This window comes from Mauremys reevesii, linkage group 14 (genome assembly GCF_016161935.1).
Source record: "Mauremys reevesii isolate NIE-2019 linkage group 14, ASM1616193v1, whole genome shotgun sequence".
NCBI classification, from domain to species: Eukaryota; Metazoa; Chordata; order Testudines; family Geoemydidae; genus Mauremys; species Mauremys reevesii.
Window position 1 is genome coordinate 12396407 of NC_052636.1, and position 23949 is coordinate 12420355.

Here is a 23949-nt window from a genome sequence, read left to right on the forward strand (position 1 = left end):
GGGAGAAAAAACAGCCGACCTTCCCAGAAGCAGCTTTGCTATTGAGGGAAAAGGGGATTTGAACGGTGCTTGGGATCCATTTGAAATCCCCTTCCAAGTCTGACACTTTCATCTCCTGCCAGACTGACTCTGATTTAGGATCAAAGACGTACAAGCACCATTCCCAAGCATGGACAGCCAAGAACATGACCCCACCAGACACGCTGGGAAGCGAAGGAATACGAAGGGGTGAACTGTGCATGGCTCAGGCACAAGGTAACAGTTCTGGGGTGATGGGGAAGGATGGAATGTCTGAGTCGCCCCATCTCCTTCCAGTGTCACAGAGCCTAAAATGACCCTTATTTCCCTGACACTGCTCCAGCTCTTCTTCATATTTAAATATATTTTAAATGAGAAAAAGTCAACAAAATAACTGCTGTTCTGCACAATCCAGGGTAATGTGAGAACAACTGGGAATGAGACAATGTCTCCTCAAAGAGGAACTTGACGTCTCTAACACTAACTTTGCACTGGGAGGAGGAGTATAAATGTGAATCTCCAGGTTTGTTTAGAAAAGGAAATGTGATGATGGTTAGCTCAGACAGGAGGAAATGTGCAAGATAACTCCACCGACTATCCATGGCCCATGTCTTTAGTGCAAGAATAGTTCTCTTTTTACATCAGGAAAGTGAACTCAAGCTAGCTAACTCCATGACAACCACAGTGATGAGACCCAGGTAGATTTTATCTCAACGTAGCTGGTTGAAGACACCCCCCATCTCCCCCACCTGGGGTGATGACATTCCTGGTAGAAAGGACACACACTCCAATGACTCGCAGGACAATGGAGTTGATACAAAGGACCACAGGATCCAGCCCAAAGACGGGCGAGCTTCAAAAGTGGGCAACTCATGTATGGGGAGCTGAGGAACTACAGTGTGCAAAAGATGCAAACAGCCTTAACACTCACTACTGTCAACAGAATTAAAGAAAAAATCTCCTGACAGCTCTAGAGAGGGTTTTTATGAAGTTTATCTCCTTTACGAATTCTCTGATGTTTAGAAAGGCCTGAATTATGAGTGAAGCTTTTCCCACACTCGCAGCATTCATATGGTCTCTCTCCAGTGTGGACTCTGTAATGTGTAACAAGGGTTGAGCTCCGAGAGAAGCTTTTCCCACATTCACTGCATTCATAGGGTTTCTCTCCTGTGTGGACTCTCTGGTGAGAGATAAGAGAGAAGAGGTGAGTGAAACTTTTCCTGCACTCACTGCATTCATAGGGTCTCTCTCCTGTGTGGATCCTCTGATGCACAGTAAGGTGTGAGCTCCGAGAGAAGCTTTTTCCACACTTGCAACATTCATAGGGTCTCTCTCCTGTGTGGACTCTCTGGTGAGAGATAAGGAGGAGAAGTGACTGAAACTTTTCCCGCACTCACGGCATTCATAAGGTCTCTCTCCTGTGTGGATCCTCTGATGCACAGTAAGGTTTGAGCTCTGAGAGAAGCTTTTTCCACACTCGCAACATTCGTAGGGTTTCTCTCCCGTGTGCGTTGTCTGATGAGAGATAAGGGCTGATCTCTGAGTGAAGCTTTTCCCGCACTTGCAGCATTTGTAGGGTCGCTCTTCTGTGTGGATTCTCTGATGAGAGTTAAGGGTATATCTCTGAGTGAAGCTTTTCCCGCACTCACAGCATTCATAGGGTCTTTCTCCTCTGTGTATTCGCTGATGCCTACTAAGGGCTGAGGTACGATTGAAGCTTTTCCCACACTCACAGCATTTGTAAGGTGTCTCTTTCGTGTGGATTATCTCATGTTGAATAAGGGCTGAGCGGTAATGGAAGTTTTTCCCACACTCACTACATGTATTCTCTCGCTTTTCCGTGAGGATTTTCTCCTGGGACGTAGTTTCCTTGAGGTCCCTGTGAGTTCCTGACAATTAATGGGTTCATCCACTCTCTCCTCTGAGTGGTTTCCCTGCTCTCTCTCTGGTCTGGGGTAATTTTCACCAGCTTTTCCCTGCTCATGGGGGCTGAACACGCTCCCTTTGGCTCTTCGCAGTAATTCCCCATGTGCTTCGGCGAGCTCAGCATCTTCCTGGTGAGGATTCTGCTCCTCGCTCTCCCTCACCACCCCATCACCTGCTAGAAGAGAGGAGAAATCTCAGAATTGGGGATGGAAAGGCAGAGAACAAACCCAAGTAAGTGCTGGAGAGACAGAAAATAAAAATCAGGGACTGAATTCCCCCTAACTCTCCCCCACAGGGGACAGTGGAGGGGATCAATTCTGCTCCCCACCCAGAACCGGCCTTTAGGGGGGGCCGTATGGGTGCCCCACCCAAGGGGGGGCCGGGCGCAGGGTTTGGATTCCCACCTGACCTGCTGCCGAGAGGCTCGCTGGGCTGATGAAAGCGGCACAGGGAGGCAGATAAGCAGCTGCGTGGGGAGTGGGATAGACCTGAGCTGCAGGGGGAAATTGGACGACCAGCCGTCAGAGTCAGGTGACTGTTCCGGAGCAGAGGGGCCCCTCTCCGCCCTGTTCCACGTGTGCAGCTGCTGCTGTTCCTGTCCCCACCCCGTTCACCCCGGAGTCGCCCGTCTACCCCCGACTGGGAGCATCCTCCTGACTGCTCTGCAGGGGAGGTGCTGATTGATGGCGGGTGATCCCCTCCCCACCCAGGTACCCGATTTCCACTGAGCTGGGGTGACAGGACGGGGGGAACCTGCGTGTGCTGCTGCCTCTCTGGGGCCGGAGCTGCCGGCAGCTGCTTGTGTCTGAACAAGCCTAGTTCAGGCTCCTGACCCTGGGAACTTTCTTAAAGAGACAGCGCGCCACTCACTCAGGCACATACTACCTTCACACACACACACACACACCAGGGCTCCCTGCATCCAGGTCACTTCCCACCTGGGCTGTGCTGAGACATCAGGAGCAGCTGTTCTCCTGCCCTCCTTACACAGCCTGCAGGAAGGTGACCTGGGTGCAGGAAGCCCTGACATCGCTCCTTGCTCCTCTCCCAGCCCCGCAGGGCTGTGTGGGGCGGGGAGCAGCAGTCCAGTGGGGGAGCGAGCAGCAATGCCAGCTGCTTTGTGCATCCAGGTCAGGTTCCCCACTTGGGTGCAGAAGGGGGATGCCGGGGTTAGAGGCAAAGGGGGCACAGTGCAGGGGTTGAGGGCACAGGAGAGTGGTGCAGGGGGTAGCAGTGAAGGGGTGCATAGAACCATAAAATATCAGGGTTGGAAGGGACCTCAGGGTGTATCTAGTCCACCCTTCTGCTCAAAGTAGGACCAATTCCCAACTAAATCATCCCAGCCAGGGCTTTGTCAAGCCTGACCTTAAAAACCTCTAAGGAAGGAGACTCCACCTCCCTACGGAACCCATTCCAGTGCTTCACCACTCTCCTAGTGAAATAGTTTTTACTAGTATCCAACCTAGTCCTCCCCCACGGCAACTTGAGGTCATTACTCCTTGTTCTGTCATCTGCTACCACTGAGAACAGTCTAGATCCATCCTCTTTGGAACCCTCCTTTAGGCAGTTGAAAGCAGCGATCAAATCCCCCCTCAGTCTTCTCTTCTGCAGACTAAACAATCCCAGTTCCCTCAGCCTCTCCTCATAAGTCATGTGCTTCAGCCCACTAATCATTTTTTGTTGCCCTCTGCTGGACTCTTTCCAATTTTTCCACATCCTTCTTGTAGTGTGAGGCCCAAAACTGGATACAGTACTCCAGATGAGGCCTCACCAATGTCGAATAGAGGGGAACGATCTGCTGGCAATGCCCCTATTTACAGCCAAAATGCCGTTAGCCTTCTTGGCAACAAGGGCACACTGTTGACTCAGCCAGCTTCTCATCCACTGTAACCCCTAGGTCCTTTTCTGCAGAACTGCTTCCCTAGTCTGTAACAGTGAATGGCATTCTTCTGTCCTAAGTGCTGGACTCTGCACTTGTCCTTGTTGAACCTCATCAGGTTTCTTTTGGCCCAATCCTCTAATTTGTCTAGGTCACTCTGGGCCCTATCCCTACCCTCCAGCGTATCTACCACTCTTCCCAGTTTAGTGTCATCTGCAAACTTGCTGACAGTGCAGTCCACGCCATCCTCCAGATCATTAATGATTGCGGCACAGGAGTGGAGTGCAAGGGCTGGAGTGAAGGGGGCACAGTGCAGGGGTTAGGGGCTCAGGAGGGGGCAGGTATTGGGGTGCACGAGGGGGGCAGAGGTTAGGAATGAAGGGGTGTAGGGATTAGGGGTGCAGGAGGCGGAGCAGACATTTGGGGCAAAGGGACACAGTGCAGAGGTTGGGGGGAAGGGAACGTGGGTTGCCTAGGGAGCCCATGGGAGCCAGGGGCACCAAAATACAAGTTTGCCCAAGGTGCCACTTCCCCAAGGCCGGCCCTGCCCACATCCCATCCAAACACTCAGTAGGAAGGGAGGGAGCTCCAGCCAAGGTGTCAATCATCATCTGTAGGAAGCCAGGAGTGAGATCTGCTGGGGACTGTCCTGAGCTCACAGGGTCTGTGTGGGGAATCCCAGCGGGTTCTCTCAGGCACTTACAGTTTCTGGGTTGGTTTAATGTTTCCTCACCTGTGCAGGGACTTCCCAGGATCTCGCTTTCCACTGAAACAGGGAGAGCCAGGACCCACGGCTCTTCCCCTCCTTCCAGCTGGAAGATCACAGAGGGTTGAGAAACTGGAAACCCTGCTCAAGGGAAAGAAAACAAAGGAGATCAGGGGAATTCATAGGCCATTTATCATCATAAAAAACATTCTATTAGTTTAACCCCAGTCCATTTTAAACAATAAAATCACAGGGCCAGCTCCCCAGGTGCTCAAAGGTGCAGAACACTCTGCTTAGGAGGGATTTAACTATCCCCATCTTTGCTGGGAACACACACAGCCAGACACTCATTATCAAAGTGGCTCCTAAAAAACAGAGACTGGAACTGCATTTCCCAGAAAGTGACGACTCCAGACAGAGGGCAAGTCTCCCTGGCACTGCTTCTTGCTGACAGACAGGTCCAGAGCCAAAGAGAGAGTCCAGGGGAAGCTGGGAACAGGAAGCATGGGCTGGGGGGTTCAGTGGAGTAAGGACTAGGAAGGGCAGGGATATCACTGAAGGCAGGATCTCAGCAGCATTAGATGTCAGGAAAGCACATCCTGCAGCATTAGGGAACCTAGTGAGTCAGGTATAAAGGGAGGAGCATAAAAAACACTGTGTGTGGAGAAAGTTGGCAAATTAGATGGTGTAGTTCAAGAGCCACAGCCCAATTCTTCTGCCAAAGGAGAATGTGAAAAATAAGAATCAGGCCATGTGACTTCAGGAGGGACAAATTCGAAGATCCAAAGAACATGCAGAGAAGAGAGACGGCGGCTCTTGCAGGTGGGGATGGAAAAGGAAGAGTCTCCGTGGTTCATGGAGCCAATTAGTTCATCTTATCATTCATTGATCATTGTTATGGTGATCTCATGTTATTTCAGATGTAGTCACTGTGTACGAAATAGATTTAAGTTGTAGGTAGAAACAGAAGTAAGACAGGTAGAGCCCTGCACGGATACAAAATTTATATCCGCATCCGATCTGCGATCCGCAAAAATGGTCCATGGATATCTGCAGATTTTTAGGGCTCTAGGAACAAAATTTGTACCCACAGCTGATCCACAAAAATGGTCCAAATTCTCCACCTGGAGACGTGATCAAAGCGAAGGGCTAAGGCAATGAATCCTAAAATCTTCTAATATAGGCTGGAAGGGACCTCAAGAAGTCATCTACTCCATTCCCATCGCCCTGTGGCAGGATCAGGTGTAAATATGCCAGAAGTTTGTCTGACCTGTTCTTAAAACCCTCCTGGGACAATAATTCCACAACCTCTCTTTGTAATCCATTCCAGCACTCCCCTATCCTTATCGCTGGAAAGGTTTTTGTATTACCCACCCTCAACCTCCCTTGCAGCAGATCAAGCCAATTACTTCTCCTCCTACCTTCAGTGGACGTGACGAACAATTAATCACTGCTCCCTTATAACAACCCTTGACATATTTGAAGACTGTTCTCAGTTCCCACTCACTCTTTTTCAAAACTAAACATGCCCAGTTCTTTCAACCTTCCTCATAAGTCATGTTCGAGGACCAGGAGGGCGCTTTTTCCTTCTGAATGGAGACGCAAGGTGAGGTCAGAGAAAAGGATGTTGGAGTAACTGAGACAGGAGAGGATGACTAAGAGCCTCGCTGCACGGATGGATAGGAAAGGCCAATTGTTAAGGATATTAGGCAAAAAGAAAATGCCAGGTGTAGGCACAGCCTGGATAGGAGGCCCAGAGGGAGCTCCGTGACAAAGGTATTGCACAGTTAGGGGCCTGAGTGACAGGCAGCACAATGGTGCTGTCTGCATGTAGAGAAAGAAGGTGGGGGGAGGGCTTGGGGGAAATATTAAGAGCTTTGCTTCAGCTGTTGATCTTTAGCTGACGGCTGGACATCAGTGAGGAGATGAGAGAGAGGGGCTGAGATTTCAGTTGCGACAGAAGGAGACAGGCCAGGAGCAGAGAGGCAGAACTGGGAGTTAGGCGCACAGAGATGGTAGCTGAATGTGTGTGTGCGGATGAGATTCCCCAGAAATAAGGTGCAGAGGAAGAAAAGAAGAGGCCCAAGGACAGAGCCCCGTGGAACCCAAACAGAAGGCTGGAACGGGGGTCAGCCGGCTCATTCTAAAGACACTCTAATGCAGCGACTGGAGGAGGAGAAGGATGTGACTCTTCATGGACCTCTTGATGCCACCTGGCAGAGGGCACAGGGTGCCTAATGTTTTACTGGGATCCCACAGACCAGGTACACGCATATTAGTTCACCCAAAGGTGGCGTGTCAGGTGTCTGTCGAGGAACTAGTTAGGTAGCTCTTAGGTAGCTCTTAAAAGCTTTGCCAGTCCAGCTCTATTGTTTAAGGCTGTGAAAAAGTGCCCACACGCATGAGCACACACACACACCATCCAACATGGCTCTGCTGGCCAAAGCTCAATTACAGACACAGCTATAGCGGCAAAAGCATCCATTTTTTAAAACAGGAAACTAAATGCTCATAAGCTACATTAATGCAGAGTTAAGGTTGCCCAGTGCTGTCTCCTGCCTTGCACCATATGGACGGTGAGTAAACTTAAACCTCTGCAGACCAGGAAGTGAAAAGTTAATGTAAACTTTCCCCCAACCCTTAACCCTGTAGCTGGCCAGAACCAGAGAGAAGGTTCTCTGTGGGCCGTGCAAAGGTTAACCAACTGCCACAGGGACTCAGGTATTCAGCTCAATGTAGCAGTAACGGGATGAATTCTATGGTCTGTGGTATAAAGGACGTCAGAGTAGACAACCCAATAGTCACATCTGGCCTTAAAATCTATGAACATATAATCGACTCGAGGAAAGACTAAGACTAAGACAAAGACATTTTCTGTGCTGTGCTCACAGGTGGGAATCGCAGCATTTATCCGCATGCCGCCAGCTGTGTGCACTGGGCCAGCTGTAGCTGTGACTGGCTGATGGAGGGATGGGTTGCAGCAGCTGGGCAGAGCTGTGCCTGTGCTATGCAGAGAGGTGCATGTGAAACTTGGGGGGCAATTCTGCCTCATATCCGTGCTGAGTGTTGTAGGCTTTGTCAGCAAAGGTGCCCAAGGGTATGTTCTTGCCATGGGGTTGTCAGTACCCTGGTGGCGTATGTTCGAGTGATCTGTGGGGCTTAGTGAGGGGTAAGTGAAGGCAGCAACTCACAAGGAAAACTCAGGTTGAGGGAAAGGGGGTAGTAACACTGTGCAAGTCTCAGCTGGCCTGTGTGCAGGAGGTTCAGTACTGGAGAGCAGGCCAGGGAGGAAGCTTCTGTTTGCTATGATGGAGTTGAACCCGAATATTATCTTAGCAAAGAGAAGAACATGTTAGACATTCTGCTGTACTGCTCTGTTCCCAGAGCGCTCTGTAACAGGAGGGAGAGGGCTAGTGTGGGTGTCTCTGGCATGTCGGGGTGATGCTGAAACAGGGCAGAGCAGAGGTGGCACTGGGGAGTGGCGTGAACCTTATCTCTTCATTTCCCCTTCCAAGATCCGAGGGGACAGGAATCCTTACCCAGTGAGGTCACATTCTCACAGTTCTCCTGCATGACCTCCTGTAGAGGGCTCTCTGAGTGGGGTCCAGCAGAGCCCCTCTCTCCCTGCTGAAATACACAGCCACCTCCTCGAAGGTCACCGGCCCCTGAAAGAGCAAGAGCCCAACACTCGGTACCTGCTGCCCCACTCACAGCCCCACTATTCATGGAGGAAAGGAGCCAATCAAATGGAAGCTCTGAGAGAGTCAGCAGAGTCCTAGCCCCACAGTGCTGAGAGCAGCCAGGAGACATCTGGGTGAGGGGACGAAGTGAGAACCCCTTGTCTCTCCCAGCAGATCCACCACAGACCTACTAGCCAGAGGCTGATACAGGAGATGGAGCCCCCAGTAGGGTCCAGGCACAGCCCCATGGTAGAGAACCCAACACCCTCCCCACTGCCAGCAGCTGGATGTGAGGGGCCGGGACATCTTCCCTACACCTCCCTGCTGGGTGCCCCCTTTCCATGTCACACCAGCCCCTGGCTAGCAGGTTGAGGGTTCAGCCCTGGAAATCTGGTCAGTTTTCCCAGCCCCGCCCAGGGAGTTGCTTTGTCTGTTTCCTGTTTCACAAATTAGGGAATTTTCTCCCCCAACACCCAAGTGTTTGTTCTGAGGATCTAGACCCATGTTAACAAGTCCCACCAGGTTTGTCACACTCTGTCCACCTCCCTTTCCTCACCCAGGGTATTCCCTGCCCCCCTCCAGCCCTAACTCCCCAGAAGTTGCCACCTCTTCAGTATTTCCTGCCCCTCCCCCTCCAGCAGGAACCCACCAGCAACCCCCCAATAACCCCTACCTGAGCTGGCTCCACTACAGCCATTTCTCCTGTCCCATGGGAGGCTGGGACGAGCTGGAGTGAGAGGTGGGCGTCATTCTGCAGCCTGGCAGGGCGAGAAGGGCAGTTGTGGAGGTTTCAGAACAGGCTTCAGTTCATTTCACATCACGATTCCCCCAGGCCCTTTCCCTGCAGACAGAGATTGTAGATTCTGCCAGGCTGGGAACATGCTCAGTCCCCACAGTGCAGCACAGACCTGGCCCCCGGCCCCTCCTGTCCCCCTTGTGCTCCCCCCAGCAGCAGTAACAAACCAAGACATTTTGAAGCCCTCCCAGCAACAGGGTGTGAATCAAACCCTGGACCAGACCAGACCCAAAGGAGCCCCCTTGGGGGGGGGTCCCCCTGACCCTGCCCCCAGGGCAGCGCACTCCTGCCGCAGGGGGGACAGGGAGAGTCCGGGGCTGGTTCTTCCTCTCTCTGCTCCTCACCTCGGTCACAGGGAAGTGACCCTGGGCAGGGACGCTGCAGTGAGTGTGCGGGGGGGGGGGCAGAGATCTGGGAACCTGCCCCCCCTCTAATTTCCCCTCCCCTCTCTCCCGTCCTCCCCTAGCGCCCTGCCCCGGGCTGGGAGCCGGGGTCACCGCCCCGTTCCCGGGGTCTCTCCCCGCGGCCGCCCCGCCCCGCCCGTGCGGGCAAGGGGGCACCCGCCGGGGGGACCCGCTTCACCCCCCCGTTACCGGGCACAGCAGAGCCGGGGGGGGGCGGCTCAGACTCGCTGCGGGAAGGATCCTCCCGGCCTCAGCGCGGCAGCAGCTCCGGGCCCCCGGGGGGGGGCAGCGATGGGGGGGGGCACCGCGCAGAGCCGGGACCTGCGCCGCCCCCCGGGCTCCGTCACCGGGAGCCTCCGCAGAGCCCGGGACGGGGCCCAGCTGGAGAAAGCTCCGCCCCCCCCGCCGGGCCCCGCCCCCCCCTCCCAGCCGGGGGGGGGCGGATCCTGCTGCGGCTCCGCTGGGGCCGAGGCGGCTCCGAGGCTTCTCCCGGGTTCCCGGGCAGAGTCACGTGCCCGCCCCCAGCGCCCCCGGGGTCTCTCACCCCGGGGCTCCGGGCGGGCTGGGGCGGGCGGAGCCCGGGGCTGCCCGGGGCGGGGCCCAGCTGGAGAAACCCCGGCCGGGCCCCCGCACAGACTCTCCGGGAGCAGCAGCGGCTCAGCCCGGGCCCGGCTCACGCGGAGGCGGCAACAGCAGCAGCTTTGTTCTCTCACCAGCGGGGCTCGCACGGCGCATGCGCAGTAACAGCTGCTGGAACCCTCCCTTCCTGGGCTGCGGAGAGCGGAAGCGGCCCCGGGGCAGGCTGGGTGATGTAGTTCCTGACTCTCCTGGAACGGAAGTGACGTCGGCGGGGAGCCGGAGCCGGAGCCGGAGCCGGGCTGCGAACGAGCGTTGGCTCTGCCTGGCCTGCGCGGGGCCGTTGGAGCCTCTCCGGACCGGAGAAGGGTTGGGGCCTTTGGAGCTCTGGGCATGCGCAGATCGCGGCGGAGAGCCCTTCATTAACCCTGGGGTCCCTGCGTGGGGCTGGGGGGGGAGACCGGGCTGGGGGCGGGCGGGAAATGTCGGTGCAGCCCAGACCTGGCCGGGGGGGCGAGCAGGTGACCCCCCCCGAGGAGTGGGGAGAGAAAGGGGGGGGGCTGAGATCCCCTCGGATTTACCGCTGCCCCCTCCCGTGGGGACCCCCGTCCCCTCCCGTCCTGCCCCCTTTCTCCCTAGAGAGCCACGAGCAGCGCCCAGGGTGACCCCCCCCCCCCCAACCCCTGAGAAGTTCCCTGTCCCCCCCCCCCGATTGTGCCCCATTTTCTCTCCCCTTCGCCAGTGGCCAGTTCAGGTCTCAGGTTTGGGGGTTTCCCCCATTCCCACCTGCAGGGATTTGTCCTTGTGCGGGTGGGAAATGGTTCCCCCGAGGGATTCCTGAGCTGGGCAGAGGGTGAATGGGCAGAGGCTGGGGGGGCCCTGAGACAGGGACACCTCTGGGCTGGGCTGGGGGGGCCACTCTCTGCTGGCAACGGGGCCTGGGAAGGGCCAGGAAGGGGAGGGAGGAGCAAGTGTCCCCCATGGAGCCGGGCCAGCCCCAGGTTTCCCAGTCCCAGCTACTCCCCCCACATCACGTGCTAGTCACATTCCCAGACCCCACTGCCAGCCCCTCCCCACAGCCAGCGACTTTCTTACTCCAGTCCCACTCCTGTCCCCTGTGAGTGTGAGGCAAGAAGAATCTGTCCCATTCTGTTGTTGATTCAATATTCCTGTATAATCCCCTCACATTTCCCATCTTTTCTCTTGAATGGTGACATAAACTCTCCCCACATGTTGATGCTTGTCCCTTATATTGGCAAATATTTAGTTTGTGCCCCATTTTCTCCTCAGTTCTGAAATACTAATATCAAATTCTCAAAAATCTTCCCACTTTTCTCTCCAGGTGTGTGACTGAGATCAGGGCTCCTATCGTATTGAGCGTGGCCCTGTTCTGCCAGCTGCTGCAGAGACCCCAACTGAGATCTGGGCCCTTTTCTGCCAGGCACTGAAGAGACCCCAGGTGAGATCAGAACCCACTGTTGTGCCCGGTAAAACTGAGACCTGGACCGAGATCACGGCCCCCCTTGTGCCAGGCAGCGGACGACTGCGACCCAAACCACTGCCTTTATTGTGCTGGGCGCTTCAGAGACCTCAACTTAGATCTGTGTCCCGTTGGGTCAGGCATTGCATTGACTCTAACAAAGATCACACCCCACCACTGTACTGGGCACTGCACAGACCCTGACAGAGATCCTGGCCCCACATTTTGCCAGTTGCTGCAGGGGCCCTAAACAAAATCCGGGATCCTGTAATGCTGGGACTTGCAGAGTCCCCAACTGAGGTCAGGCCCTGTTGCGCAGGGCTGTGCACAGACACCGAGATCAGGGTCCCCATTGTGACAGGTGCGGAACAGACACCAAGGGTATCTCTGCCCTGCCACTAAAGGCCCCGAGCTGGCCCATGCCAGGTGACTCAGGCTCACAGGGCTCAGATAAAGGGGCTGTTTAATTGCAGTGTAGGTGTCTGGGCTCGGGCTGGGGCCAGGCTGTAGGACCCTGCGAGGTGGGAGGGTGCCAGACCTTGGGCTGCAGCCCCAGCCGGAACATGGACACCACAATTAAACAGCCCCACAGCCTGAGCCGTGTGAGCCCAAGTCAGCGGGCATGGGCCAGCCGCCGTGTCTAACAAGTTTGCATGGAGAATTTGGGGCAAAACTGGGAACTGAACCCAGATTGTTTGAATTCTTGCCTCTCCCCTTAACCCCAAGCCCAGCGAGTGTGTGTACAGTGTTGTTTTGGTCAGTGTTTGCCTTGCATTGGCTTCCAAGGGAGGCTGTGGAATTTCCTTCATTGGAGGTCTTTAAGACCAGGTTAGAGATACACCATCTGTATCCCTAGACATTCCCAGACTGGTGTATCTCTGGGATGGAGGGGAGCCCGGCGGGGGGGAAGCTTTCTCCAGCTGTATGTTGTGTTTTTATATGTATATATTGCATCGCATCCTAGAAATGTAGGGCTAGATAGGACCTCAAGATGTCATCAAGTCCAGCTCTCTCTGCCGAGGCAGGACAAGTATATGTAGATTATCTCTGGCAGAGCTTTGTCCTACTTGTTCTTTAAAACTTCCAGGAAAGAGACTCCCCAGCCCCCCTTGTACGACTATTCCAGAGCTGACCTGCCTTAGCTCTGGGGACATCCACACAGACTGTAGTGGTGAGCAGCTCTGGAGAGAGAGGAGACCCCAGTGAGTGGCAGCTGGGTAAAGAGACTAAAGTTGGGAGGAGAAACATTGACGTGTCCAGGGTCACCCAGGCTGTCTGTGACCGAGCTAGAAATAGGTTCTAGTGCCACCGTACTGCTGTTTCTGAAGGTCTCTGCCACCCTGGTGTTTTAGGCACTGGTGCAAACCCTTAGTGTAGACAAAATTTACACTAGTGCACTCTGATTGGTACTGGTGCACCATGTCCCAGTTTGAAGGTTTGAGGGGGCGGGGGGAAGGTGACCTCACAGAGGCCTGGGGCTGGCTGAACAGTGCAGCTGGTAAGGGAGGGGCAGCAGTGAGTGCTGGAGGTATGAGCCAGGAGCACAGCCCCACAGGGCTGGACACTGACTTCTCCTGACCCAGGGGACACCCCTGCGAGGTGGTTTGTCCACGGATGCACAGGCCGTCTTGGCAGGGCAGCTCAGCTGCAGTCCCTGCACACCTCTTCCTGCAGCCTAATACAGTGGGGACCTTTCCAAGCTGCGGGTGACGGGGCTCTGGAGCTAACAGGGTCTGTTCCTGGCTCTGTCACAGACCTGTTTAGTGACCGTGGGAAGTCACAGCCCATCTCTCTGTAACGCTGTCTTCAGTGACTCGAGAGCACGAGCACCAGCCTCGGGCAGACTGGTAAGAAGCAGGGAACAAACCCCAAATTGGGTGTGAGGTCTGTATGGAGATTTCACCAACCAAGTATCCAGTGTAAACACTTCAGGCTCTGTAACAGCATTAACATGGAACCACAGACAGTCCTCTTGGGTGATCCCATATATCTTTCTGACCCTGGTTGAGAACCCTCCCTTACCCCACGAGTCACAGCGATGTTCAGGTTACTGCCAGGCCCAAAGAACCAGTCACTTCCTTAGGTCAATTGAATCTTAGATCTTCCAACAAAGACAACACTTGTAGCCAGTCCTGTCATAACCTGTATTAAGACTTTTTTAAAAGGAAACAAGAGTTGTTGACAAAGTTAAAGCAGGTAATCCTATAGATGCAGACGAGTTGCAGTCTTAGATTTCAAAGGTAATAGAAGCTTCTATAATAAGCAAGCTCTGCATATCTGTTAGGACTAACCCCGGCTAGGCAGCTGGGGATCTCTTGCTTATGCCTAGAAACTTTGCCCCAGAGTCCAAGCAACATACAGATCATCAGTTCCTTTAGCATGGGGTTTTTCATCCCCTTCCTACCATGTGCTCTGTCCTGAAACTCAGCTAATGGGAAGTCAAGAGCACAACAACAGTTTTTTGTGTCTTCGTTAACATCCCATAATAGTCTCTCTGATGTTGATGGACCTTTCCTGCCAGGCAGGGTGTAATGCATTCTGTTGCCAATCAGCACTTCGCACAGGTAAAGTCTCTCTCCTGTCTGGTGATTTACAGAGGCTCACAATGCAACTAGTCAGATGTTAACCCAGGCAGCAGCTCACAAGCATTCAATGAAGTGTAAACACTAAACACATTCTTATGTTCACTGTCTGTCTGAGGAGTATCTACTCATTGGGACTCGCTGGGGAGCCACAGAAAGGAACAAGATGTGCTGAGGCAAGAAGGCCAAGTCTCAGAACCCCCGGGGTCACGCTTCCCAAAGGCTAAAACTAGTCCCAGCCCATGAAAGGGGCACTCCCAGGAGAGACTGTATAAAGGCTGGAGCATCCAACAATTTTGTAAACCTGAGAGAGCTGCCTTGGGGACAGTGACAGGGCGAATCCCCAGAGTGACTCCTTTGATTCTGCTCGTCTCTGGCCTTTGGTTCATGGAATCACAGAACTGGAAGGGACCTCGAGAGGTAGCTAGTCCAGTCCCCTGCCCTCAAGGCAGGACGAAGTATTATCTAGACCAGGAGTGGCCAACCTGAGCCTGAGAAGGAGCCAGAGTTTACCAATGTAGATTGCCAAAGAATCACAGTAATACGTCAGCAGCCCCGTCAGCTCCCACCCCTGCTCCCAGCACCTCCCACCCATGGGAAGCCACAATAATCAGCACCTCTCCTTGCACCTCCTGATCAGCTGTTCACACTATGCAAGACACTGGGGGGGGGGGGGAATGGAGCAAGGGCTCTGCAGGCTCAGGGAAGGGGTGGAGTGGAGGCAGGGCCTGTAGCTGAGTAGTGAGCACAGCCAGCACACTGGAAAGTTGGTGCCTGTAGCTCCAACCCCGGAGTTGGTGCCTATACAAGGAGCCGCATATGAAATTCTAAAGAGCCACATGTTGGCCACCCCTGATCTAGACCATCCCTGAGAGGTGTTTGTCCAGCTTGCTCTTAAAAATCCCCAACGATGGAGATTCCACAACCTCCCTAGGCAATTTATTCCACTGCTTAACCACTCTGACAGTTAGGGAGTTTTTCCTAACGTCCAGCCTAAACCTTCCTTGCTGCAATTTAAGCCCATTGCTTTTGTCCTGTCCTCAGAGGTTAAGAAGAACAATGTTTCTCCTTCCTCCTCGAAATGAACTTTTATGTACTAGAAAGCTGATCATATCTTCTCCAGACTAAACAAAACAGTTTTTTCAGTCTTCCCTCATAGGTCATGTTCTCTAGACCGTTAATCATTTTTGTTGCTCTTCTCTGGACTTTCTCCAATTTGTCTACATCTTTCCTGAAATGTGGCACCTTGAACTGGACACACTACTCCAGTTGAGGCCTAATCAGTGCGGAGTGGAGCGGAAGAATTACTTCTTGTGTCTAGCTTACAATACTCCTGCTAATACATCTCAGAATTATACTTGCTTTTTTTGCAACAGCGTAGCATTGTTGACTCTCATTTAGCTTGTGATCCACTGTGACTCCCAGATCCGTTTCTGCAGTGCTCCTTCCTAGGCCGTGATTTCCTGTCTTGTATGTGTGCAACTGATTGTTCCTTCCTAAGTGGAATACTTTGGATTTGTCCTTATTGAATTTCATCCTATTTACTTCAGACCATTTCTCCAGTTTGTCCAGATAATTTTTAATTTTAATTCTATCCTCCAAAGCACTTGCAACCCCTCCCAGCTTATCGCCCACAAACTTGGTAAGTGTAACAGAGAGACTCTGCTGCTGGGAGGGGTTCACCATGTGTCAGAGGGTCACACCCTGGTGGGAGGGGGCTAGGCCTGTACTGGGATATGGTCACTCTGTGCTTCACAGTGTGGCAGAACCTAGTGTGTCCATTAGCAGGGAACAATGCTGGGGGGAATCGACATGTGGAAAGGACAGAAACCCTGTCTGAATTCTCTCACATTGCCCTTCTCGCCCTGGCAGGTTACAGAATAACGTCCACGTTTCACCCCAGATCATCCCCTCCTCCCAGCGAGAAGTAAATGGCTGCAATGGAGCTGGCTCAGGTAAGGGATTCTCAGGGAGCTGGTGGTGGGTTCTGCTTGGAGGGAGAGAAGCAGTAAATGTATAGGAGGGTGGGAGGCAGGAACTATCTAGGGTATGGAATGGGAGGGGACAGGATGTGACAAACGTGCTGAGACTTGTGTACTCTAGGATGTGATGGGTTGTCACCCCGGGTGCAGTCTGGGAGCTTCTGGGAACCGCTGTGCCCTCTAACCCTGAAGCTAGGCTGGCCCTTCTCACTCTGCTTTGCTGGAGATTCAGCCAGCCTCTCCAGGCCCTGTTATCACACAACACGACAGCAGGTGGCGCTATGCATCCAACTAACCTACCTGAGTGTTTTACCTAAGACACTCAAGGAGAGATAGAAGACAAAAGCCAATTTCCCAGCGATAAGTGATAGCAAACAGATCAAAGCAGATTACTTAAATAACCAAAAACTCAAACCAAGCCTAACATACTGTCTGGATAGAATTTGAATTAGCAATTTCTCACCCTGACTGCCGATAGAAGCAGTCCACCAAGTTTCCATATACAAGCTAGAAATCCCTTTACCCTGAGACCACCACATCCCCGAGTTCAGTCTTTGTTCCTCAGGTGTTTCCAGGAGTTCTCTTGTGTGGGGAATGAGGCCAAGAGATGATGTCACAACCCACCTTATGTAGCTTTTCCATATGGCAGGAACCCTTTGTTCTAAACTCAGTTCCCAGTCCAGTTTGTGGAAAAATAGAGGTACCAAAATGGAGTTTAGTGTCATGTGGTCTGGTCACAGGCCCTACCATGGCCTGCTGAGTCATAGTAGCCATGACTCATAGGCTGGCTGAAACATTCCCAGGAAGGCTAAGCTCTTCCACGGTCCATTGTCTTTGTTGATGAGCCATGAACACTTTCTGGCTTCTTTGTTGTACCTGAAAGGCTCGTTGTGGGTGTTACCCAGAGTAAGCACATTTGAAATACAGATACAGAGTCAATATCCATAACTTCAGATACGAATATGATACATGCACACAAATAGGATAATCATATTCAGCAAATACTAACTTTTCCAAAGACACTGAACATATGATGCGTCTTGCACAAAATGCATCATAATTATGTCCTAATCATTTCATAATCATACCACTATGCTGAATGTGGGGTGTAGTGTCAGGGCCTAATTTCAAGGCACAGAAGTTGGGAATGGAACTTCCCTCTTTGTGGAACAGGAATAACCCCAGCCAGGGCTGGGAAAACTTCCCAGATTCCCAGTGCTGGAACCTGAACCTACTGACACTTTATTAGTTACCACCAACCCCAATCTTTGTGGCAACTGCAAACGTTATCGGTGATGATTTTATATTCTCTTCCAGGTCATTGATAAGAATGTTAAATAGCACAAGGCCAAGAACCAATCCTTGTGGGAACCCCCTAGAAAGAAATCCACTCGACCATGGTTTCATTTATAATCCCAGTTTTTAATCTATTTAATGTATGTCGTGTTTATTTTGTATCTTTCTAGTTTTCTAGTCAAAATGTTGTGCTGAACCAAGTCATATGCCTTACAGAAGTTTAGGTATATTACATCAATACTATTAGTTGCAACCAAACTTTTGATCTCATGCAGTAAGGCTATCCAGTTAGTTTGATTGGCTCTGTTGTCTCTGAACCTTTGTTAATTGGTACTAATTATATTACCCTCCTTTAATTCTTTATTAATTAAATCCATGTAGTAATGAATCAAGCCAAGTCCGTCAGTCTATCCCAGTGGAGCGCCCCTGCCGGGGTTTTCCACGTCTTTTATTATAATGGTTACATAAATCATTCTGTTATGCATGTGCTAACATAATCCAACTACTTCGCCTCCCTGATTGGTGCTTTATCCCTGTGTACTCCAGAAATATGCACCTGGTCGGCGCTTTATCTATGAGTCTCCTGATTGAGTGTGGGGGTGTGGGAACCACTTCAACCGCTTGAAAGTGTAACATTCCTACATCTCCATATTTGCTGCTCCATTATCTTGCCCAGTATCAGACTAACACTCTTGTAATTAGCTGGGTCATCTCTTTTACCCTTTTTAAATATTGGCACAGCATTAGCTTTAGTCCAGTCTTCTGGAATTTCCCCAGTGTTCCAAGTCCTTATTAAAATCAACATTAACAGTCCTCCACACTCCTCCGGCAGATCTTTCAAAACTCTTGGATACAAGTTATCTGGACCTGCTTATTTAAACATGTCTAACTGTAATAGCTGCTGTTTAACATCCATACCATTGTTAGGGATTAATTTTGTACTTAATATAATTTTTAAAAACTTCCTTCTTATTTTCATAAATTGGTCATTGATTTCTGATAGCTTCCGTAACCAATTTTCTACAATTCTGACTTTCTAACTTCTATTCTTTACTATTGACTTCCCCTTTCTTCCATATATTTTATTTGGAGAGTGTTGGGATTCCTACCAGGGAACCACCAGCATGGTCCAGAGACAGCCCCATCTCCTGTATCAAGCCCTGGCTAGTAGGTATGTGATAAATGTGATGACTCTGCCTCCATCTGTCAGCTGGCAGACACAAAAGGTTCTCTCTTTCTACCCTCTGATGCCTCCTGGCTGCTCTAAGCTAGGTGGGGTGGGACTCTGTTAACATGTGCCTCCCGGAGCTTCCATTTCCCTGGCGCTGTTCCGTGAATAGTGGGGTTGTGAATGGGGGAGCAGGTACTGAGTGTTGGACTCTTGCTCTTTCAGGGGCCGGTGACCTTCGAGGAGGTGGCTGTGTATTTCACCAGGGAAGAGTGGGCTCTGCTGGACCCCACTCAGAGAGCCCTCTACAGGGGTGTCATGCAGGAGAACTATGAGACTGTGACCTCCCTAGGTAAGGAGTCCTCTCCTCTCGGTTATTAGAAGCTGTGGGGTCTTTTAAGAACCTGAGTTGTAATAACTTTATACCTTTATTTGTCATACAAGTTTTGACAAGTTTTCTTGCCCCCCCCCCTTTTTTGCCTTATCTCCCACCCACTAGTATCATTTTTGTCATGTGCCTTTTTGGTGCCATCAGTCATTTTAAAATTGCATTGAATGTATCCTTATTGGCAACATTCATAACTACATTAATAACTGTAACTTTGATGCCTTTTTCTCATTTTAAGAGGAAACTATGCTGCCTATAGAATTCTAAATTGAGTAAATAGGTGTGTGACTCTTGCCTGGCTTGTGTGACAGTCAGATGAGCTCCTCTTTTGATAGGAGAGTGTATAATGTTTCCATTCAGGACCCCGCCGGTGAAGGGAGAACAGAGCTGTGGGAGGGGAGGAGAAGGGGGGAGTAGATAATTCTGGGGTGTCAGGACCTGGGGAGGGTGTGTGCAGGATTAGAGCTAAGAAGCAGCGGGGAGGGATGAGGTAGTGAGAGACGAGGAGGGAACACAAGAAGCTCCCAAGGTGCCTGCAGGTGGTGCTGGCTGAGAGTAATGGGAAGAAATGGAGAGGAGGGTGGAGGAAGGGCACTGAGCAAGTGGCTCAGTCTCAGGTGTTGAAGCTAAGTGGCCTGGCCTTGTGGAAGAGTGGGACCCCTTGGGGGTCTAGTGCACTCAAGGGGCACCTCCCAAGGACTGTTTAAAAGCCAGGGCATTGCAGAGATCCTATGGATCCATGACAGTGCCAGAGGTTCAGCCTTATGGGGAAAAGATATAAAACAAGAAAAGGATCTAAATGCGTGTTTACCATCGCTCCCTCTCAGTCCTCATGGGAATCCCTGATCTGTTCCAAAGTGTATTAAAACCTTCCTTAAAGGCTTACCTCTTGGTTATCAGGTCATGTCCATTTGTTAGAGGGTTTTCCCTTCACCCTCCCACTTCCCTGGTTCTTGTCACGCAGACAGCAAGCAGCGAAAGACTAGAAGTCTGAAGCACAGATAATGCGATGTTTATTGGGGTTATTTCCAAGCAAGCATATTCCACTGCCCTAATGAACTTACACCTAGAAAAATTAATTATGCAGCAGACAGAAACAATTAGAGAACCAGACTGATTGTGGCTACCACTTTTACCTTGTTAAAGATAAAACGGTACAGAAATTAGGGTTTCACAACCACAACCATTGAGAAGTGAATTCTTGCTGTCAAACTAAGTTTTCTTAACCATCTTAAGATCTGTTTCTTTATCTGGTGGTGATGGGCGCTATCAGGACAGGATCATCTTCCTAACAGCCCAGTAGCACCTTATTTCAGTGTGACTGGTTTGGGATGTGACCCTTCGCTTCCCAGCTTATGGCTGCCCCTGCTGCTTAGCCAAAGGCCTTAGCGTAAGAACAAGGCCCCTAGTGAGAGAAGGCCCATACACAGGCAGACTGAGATTTTGATTCTTAGCTAGTTACCGGGGTATAAAGACAAAGTGATAAAAATACCCCTAAGTTCTTAAAGTCTAGGCTTTACAGGCAGGCCTGAATATCTCTATTCTAACAGTGGGTTCTAGCCCTTCCCCCATTCTGTGTCTGTCTTGTCTATTTAGATCAGGGGTCAGCAACCTTTCAGCAGTGCTGTGCCGAGTCTTCATTTATTCACTCTAATTTAAGGTTCCATGTGCCAGTAACACATTTTAACGTTTTTAGAAGGTCTCTTTCTATAAGTCTATAATATAGAACTAAACTATTGTTGTAAGTAAAGTAAATAAGGTTTTTAAAATGTCTAAGAAGCTTAATTTAAAATTAAATTAAAATGCAGAGTCCCCCCCCCTCGGACCAGGGGCCAGGACCCAGGCAGTGTGAGTGCCACTGAAAATCAGCTCGCTGCCGCAGGTTGCCTACCCCTGATTTAGATTGTAAATTCTTCAGGGCATGGGCCATCTACTATTCTCTGTTTGCACTTTGCCTAGCACAATGGGGGCCCACTGTTAGTTGGTCCTTAGGCACTAAGGTAGTGAATATAACTTGTTATAATAGTAACTCTCCTGCCACTTTGAGCCAAGGAAGATGGCCTTGGGATGCATAGCCTTATTTGGGGTGTGTTAGTAATGTTGATTTGATTTATCAACTTAATTTAATTTGTATTATGATTATTTTAATTCATTAATAATAATACTTAATCATTTATATTAATTAATATGGGTTTAGGCTCGCCAATTCGTTTGATAAGAAGATAAAAGTTCGTGTTTCGAATCAGGTTCCACAGAATTGATAAAGGGACCTTTGGGGTATGACAGGAAGCTCACAGGGAGACAGATAGAGTCATAATGACTTTTTATTAAACTCAATGAAATAGTAAGTAAATTGTAAAACAGGTAGAATTACAGAGTTACAATTGTATTACTGTTATTCAGGAGATACATATGATGATACAATATTATGTGCTGCAAACTTTGGTTAATATTCACACCCTGTTTTGATAAACTGGTGTTGGCCTCGCCTCTGGCAGTTCTGGTTTCACAGCTCTTGCAAGGGAAACTAATGCAAAGAGCTGTCAAAGCTACTTTGGAATTTACTTTTTAGCTCAACTAAATAATCTGATACACAAACTAAAATAACATTTAGAGAGACCAAGCTTAGCCGAGTCCCTTTTGAACTTAAAGTTTGAAAAGAAAATAAGTGCGCCTATTACTGGTTAATAGCCGTCGTAGATGGATAGCATGAATATGTAGTTGAAGATGGTGAAGTGTAGTGAAGAAGGAGGAGGTCGAGGTGGGGGTGGGGATACCATAGTGAGGTAGGTTACCTCTTTTTATAGAAATAAATACCGGAAATCCTTCCTCTTATGCCCAAATTTCAGTCTTCCCCCATAGAAATGTTAAGGTGCGCTTACTCCATAGGCTAGTATGTATGTGCGTATGGATGGCAGATATCTGCGCACTTGTGGGGTACTTGTTAAGTCTGTGAGTGCAACTTTGAAAAATCCCCTTTGCTATTCTTCATTGTCTGTTGGTCTAGGTAAAGGGTCTTAGACCTAAGCATAGGCACTTTATTTGGGTATAGGAAAAACAGTTCCTTTTCTGGGTTTAGCTTAAAATGCAGGTTTTTGGCCTGTAGGTTTCTTGCATTACAGCCAAACATATTTTTAATATGAATTAATAAACCTATCACAATACTGTACTTATAAGAAAAGAGATATTTATGCAGGCAAGCAGATGAATCCTGAGGGCTACATATGTTAAACTGTCTAAAAATGAGATGGGGTTAAAAATATGGAATATTTTTTGTGACAAGTATCCCTCAAATTCCACTGACCTCCCTTGTTTTCTTTGCCTGCAGTAGGGTTTCCAATTTCCAAACCTGATGTGATCTCGCAGCTGGAACGAGGGGAAGAACTGTGGGTCCCAGACCTCCAGGGCTCTGAGAAAGAAGTGGTCCCGAGAGCTGCCTTCACAGGTGAGGAATTGGTTAAACAACTCAACAACTGCTTAGGAATGCAGGAAACATTTGGGATGCCCTACAAAGACCCTGTGAGCTCTTCAAGTTCAGGATTGTTCCCTGCAGATGTGGAATCATTATGGCAGATGTCACTCATGGCTTCCCTCCTATTCTGATTGACAACTGGCAGCAGGTCGCCCTGATCTCACTTTCCCTGAGAGTTATGGTGCAGTGAGGACCCAGAACTGATCCCTTCCTCTCTTCTCTGTGGAAGGGTTGGGGAAAATCAGCACCTGATAGGTTTGATCTCTCCCACATATATTTTGGTTTGTTCATCCCTTTTTCCATTCCTCTCTCTGACATTTCCTTTTTCTCAGGCACAGGGAGTGACCTATGTCTGGATTCTCTCTGTCTCCCATCTGGCAATGGGATGGTGAGTGAGAACGAGGAGGAGAAACCCCAGCAGGAAGACACTGTGCAAGTAGATGCAGATTGGATGTTATCAGGAAGATCCAAAGGGAATGTTTCCAGGAGTTGTGCACTCCCAGAAAACACAAAAGCCTGTGAGACTCAGCAGAGGACAGAGGAAAACTACAGTAGCCACTCAGACCTTATTCCACACAACAGAATCAACTTGGAAGAGAGACGCTACATGTGCCATGAGTGCGGGAAAAGCTTCAATCGGAGCTCTCACCTTATCAAACATGAGAGAATCCACACAGGGGAGATGCCCTACACGTGCTCTGAGTGCAGGAAAAGCTTCAAGCAGAGCTCAACACTTATCAGACATGAGAGAATCCACAGAAGGGAGACGCCCTACACGTGCTCTGAGTGCGGGAAAAGCTTCATTTGGAGCTCTCACCTTATCACACATCAGAGAATCCACACAGGGAGACGCCCTACATGTGCCCTGAGTGCGGGAAAAGCTTCAAGCTGAGCTCTGCCCTGAGCCCACACGCGAGAATCCACACAGGGGAGAAGCCCTACACGTGCACTGAGTGCGGGAAAAGCTTCAATCTGAGCTCAACCCTTATCAGACATGAGAGAATCCACACAGGGAGACGCCGTACACGTGCTCTGAGTGTGGGAAAAGCTTCAATCAGAGCTCAACCCTTATCAGACATGAGAGAATCCACACAGGGGAGAAGCCCTACACGTGCTCTGAGTGTGGGACAAGCTTCAATCGCAGCTCTGTCCTGAGTGCACACAGGAGAAACCACACAGGGAGAAGCCCTACACATGCTCTGAGTGTGGGAAAAGCTTCAATCAGAGCTCAAACCTTATTACACATCAGAAAATCCACATGAGAGAGAACTGTTATAAATCCCTTGACTAGGGCTGGAGAAAGCAAATGTGATTAAAAAAAAAAATCTAATTCCCACATAGTGATTTTTGCACCATCTTCACCGTGGTGTGTCAGCTCCCCCAGATCAGTTGCCTGCTTCTGCCTTTTGCAGCTCACCCTTCTTTGGGGTCAGTCCTGTGATCTTTTCTATCAACTCCTTTCCTTCTGAGTCGTAGGAGTGTGTGTCCCTCCTGCCAGGAATGTTCGTCAGCTCCAGGTGGGAGAGAGGTTTGATTCCAACAAGCTACACTGAGGCTAAAACTACCTGTGCCTGACATCCACTAGGGCTGCACATG

General features: G+C 50.4%; 1 pseudogene; it reads left to right on the plus strand.

The window, feature by feature from the left end:
• Nucleotides 1-23651, plus strand: part of LOC120381497 — a 265866-nt pseudogene extending 242215 nt beyond the window's left edge.
• The last annotated feature ends 298 nt before the right edge of the window (nt 23652-23949 follow it).